This window comes from Fistularia commersonii, unplaced genomic scaffold, assembly GCF_037954325.1.
Source record: "Fistularia commersonii isolate RoL2024-O1a breed Wild unplaced genomic scaffold, RoL_Fcom_v1.0 HiC_scaffold_42, whole genome shotgun sequence".
In the NCBI taxonomy this organism is placed as follows: Eukaryota; Metazoa; Chordata; class Actinopteri; order Syngnathiformes; family Fistulariidae; genus Fistularia; species Fistularia commersonii.
In genome coordinates, this window is record NW_028234000.1 from 410,771 (window position 1) to 415,000 (window position 4,230).

The following is a 4,230-nucleotide window of genomic DNA, read 5'->3' on the forward strand; positions in this document are numbered from 1 at the left end:
GTTCCATAAACAAATATTATTATACTGGAAAATGATATACGTACACAATTTCTCACCACACAGTATAATAGTTTGGAACAATCGATATGTACTGCATGGCAACAAACCTCTGTTTTACAAGGAATGCTTTGAGAAAGGTATATGGTCAATAATTGACTTGATGGATGACACTGGCAGTCCTCTGGACAATGAGCAGTTCTGTACTACACACAGATTCAAGCCTCCCATATTAGAGTTGCTAAAGTTACGAAACGCACTGCCTCGACAATTTGTATTCCTGACCAAAAATATAATGACGCACCGAACCGTACAACCACAGTTACCCCGACTATCACTCCAGGGAATCTCAATTGTGGACAGAAAGCGCGGCAACTCCTTTATTAGGAAATGTTTCACAGGAAACTTATTCCCTGGACGTCAAAAAAAAAAAAAAGGATATTTTAAATAAATTTGATGAGGAATCGATTGCCACGCTGCGAACCATGTATCTGACTCTACCCATACCCCCAAGGCAAAAGAGACCCACTTCAAAATTATGACTGACATCTACCCATCTAAGGAATTATCGAGGGTACGCTTTAATTTTGAAGATAATATTTGTACATTTTGTGAAGACAACATTGAAACCACTGACCATATATTTTTTCTCCTTCTCATTCCATCGTCACCAGTTTCCTTCTCAAAAGATGATATAACATTCTGTTTACTTATAAGCAACATAACAGATGAACTCTGTGTCAATGTTCTTTTAGGCCTGGCCAAGTTCTTCATTCACAAGAACAGAATGCAAAAATGCTCCCCAAATTTTAATGTCTTCATAAACGATTTTGAAATATAAAAAAAAAAAAAAAAATCCTTAAAACTTATGGAAAAATCCGAAAACAAAAAAATATAGTTACCCATGTCCGAGGTTCCTTTTTTTTTTGGTAAAAAAAAAAACAAAAAAAAAAAAACAACTTGATTACATGTTACATTCCCCTTGCAATTTTTTTTTTTTTTTTTCGTTTTAATTTCCTTATTTGTCTATCTATTGATTTAATTACTTCCTTTTAATTTCTTTTTTTGTCTCGCACTGTAAATTTCTCACAAACCTGTAACACTATTAACTTCTCATTACATACAGAACAAATGTCCTGATGTCCGTTGCTTCCTCATCCCTGGTTGTTTCATTGACATTCAGTTCTACCTTGCTATGTTTATTTGTACATTTGTATATTTGGGTGTACTATTTATGTTCAATTAAAAACAGTTTGATGTCTGAGATTCCTTGTGAACCGCCAACTTAATTACATGTTATATTCCCCTCACAATTTTTTTTTTTCGTTTTTAATTTTATTTTTCTATCTATTTATTTAATTATATCCTTTTAATTTTCTTTTTTTGTCTAGCATTAAAAATTTCTCGCAAACCGTTAACACTATTAACTTCTGATTACTTACAGCACGAATGCGCTTATGCCCCCCCACCCATCCCGCTTTTTCCGTACGGAGGCAGACACTGAGATCGAAAGCAAATGGGTGTCATTGAAATGCAGTAACAGGGTGATAACAGCCGTGTTCGAAGTGTGTAGGGGCTTATAGTAGAGCAGAAGCACGTCACGCAATTCACCTGAGTTCGGAGGATCGGGAGTACCAGGGCCCATAGCGGAGAAGCGGAAGAGCGGAGTTATGTGTCTCTTCTCAAAGGCGGGGAAGCTGGGGGGCAGCAGGACCCCTTAGACCGGCTAAGGTGAGCCTACTCCGGACAGAGATCACCCGGAGTTATGACTGGAGCTCCCGGACCTCTGGGCACACACATATATGAATGAGTGGATGAGCTAATGTTGGTTTGGTTGTGGATACGTTTCGGCCAATGCTATCAGCACAGCGATGATGAGTTCAGGTGTGTCTGTGTGTGTTTGTGTGTTTGTGTGTGTGTGTGTGTGTGTGTGTGTGCGTGTGTTTGTGTGTGTGTGAGAGTTTGTTTTTGTGGGTTGGGGGGGGTTCCCGCGGACACGGAGTACCAGGGCCTGGAGCGGATGAGGTGAGGAGCGGAGGAGAGCAGAAGCCCGGACCGTGATTCGCTTGTGTCCAGCGGTTCGGGAGTTCCAGGGCCTGAAACGGAGGAGCGGAGGAGCGGAGGAGCGGAGGACAGCAAAACCCCTTTCTGCAATTCGCCTGAGTCCGGCGGATCGGTAGTACCTGGTTCCGCAGCGGATGAGCGGAGGAGTGGAGGAGATGTTTCTCTTCTCAGAGGCGGCGAGGGGGGGGGGGCAGGACCCCTTACCCTTATCCCCCCCGGACGTTTGAGTGGAGCTCCCGGACCTCCGGGCACGCACATGCGAATGACTGGATCACAGGGAGTGCCAGGGCCTGGAGCGGATGAGCAGAGGAGAGGCGGAGGGCAGAAGCCCGGCCCTGTTCAAGAGTTCCAGGGTCCAAAGCGGGGGAGCGAAGAAGCGGAGGAGGGGAGGAGAGCAGAAGAGCAAAAAACTGGCCCGGAATTCACCGAAGTCCCGCGGATCGGGAGTTCCAGGGCCCGGAGCGGAAGAGCGGAGGAGCGGAGGAGAGGAGGAGCGGAGCAAAGCTAAGCCCGTCTTAACAACAAGGAAATTACAGATGAGGCTATAATTTCTAATGAAAACTTTAAATTCTATAGCCACGTATACACTTCGACATTGTCAAAAAGCGATTGTGACTCCTTTCCATTAAATATTCCTCAATATATCCCAAAAATAAACAACAAACAATATATGATTGTTTATATATGTTTATATATAAACAACAAAAAATATACAGTTTGATGTCTGAGATTCCTTGTGAATCGCCAACTTAATTACATGTCGTATTCCCCTTGCATTTTTTTTTTTTGGTTTTAATTTCATTTGTCTATCTATTTATCTAATTATTTCCTTTTAATTTCGTTTTTTGTCTAGCACTGTAAATTTCTCACAAACCTGTAACACTATTAACTTCTCATTACATACAGAACAAATGTCCTCATGTCCGTTGCTTCCTCATGCCTGGTTGTTTCATTGACATTCAGTTCTACCTTGCTATGTTTATTTGTACATTTGTATATTTGGGTGTACTATTTATGTTCAATTAAAAACAGTTTGATGTCTGAGATTCCCTGTGAACCGCCAACTTAATTACATGTTATATTCCCCTCACAATTTTTTTTTTTTCGTTTTTAATTTTATTTTTCTATCTATTTATTTAATTATATCCTTTTAATTTTCTTTTTTTGTCTAGCATTAAAAATTTCTCGCAAACCGTTAACACTATTAACTTCTGATTACTTACAGCACGAATGCGCTTATGCCCCCCCACCCCCCACCCCCCCGCTTTTTCCGTACGGTGGCAGACACTGAGATCGAAAGCAAATGGGTGTCATTGAAATGCAGTAACAGGGTGATAACAGCCGTGTTCGAAGTGTGTAGGGGCTTATAGTAGAGCAGAAGCACGTCACGCAATTCACCTGAGTTCGGAGGATCGGGAGTACCAGGGCCCATAGCGGAGAAGCGGAAGAGCGGAGTTATGTGTCTCTTCTCAAAGGCCGGGAAGCTGGGGGGCAGCAGGACCCCTTAGAGCGGCTAATGTGAGCCTTCTCCGGACATAGATCACCCGGACTTATGACTGGAGCTCCCGGACCTCTGGGCACACACATATGTGAATGAGTGGATGAGCTAATGTTGGTTTGGTTGTGGAAACGTTTCGGCCAATGCTATTAGCACAGCTATGATGAGTTCAGGTGTGTCTGTGTGTGTTTGTGTGTTTGTGTGTGTGTGTGTGTGTGTGTGTGTGCGTGTGTTTGTGTGTGTGTGAGAGTTTGTTTTTGTGGGTTGGGGGGGGTTCCCGCGGACACGGAGTACCAGGGCCTGGAGCGGATGAGGTGAGGAGCGGAGGAGAGCAGAAGCCCGGACCGTGATTCGCTTGTGTCCAGCGGTTCGGGAGTTCCAGGGCCCGAAACGGAGGAGCGGAGGAGCGGAGGACGGCAAAACCCCTTTCTGCAATTCGCCTGAGTCCGGCGGATCGGTAATACCTGGTTCCGCAGCGGAGGAGCGGAGGAGTGGAGGAGATGTTTCTCTTCTCAGAGGCGGCGAGGAGGGGGGGAGAGGGACAGGACCCCTTACCCTTACCCCCCCCGGACGTTTGAGTGGAGCTCCCGGACCTCCGGGCACGCACATGCGAATGACTGGATCACAGGGAGTGCCAGGGCCTGGAGCGGATGAGCAGAGGAGAGGCGGAG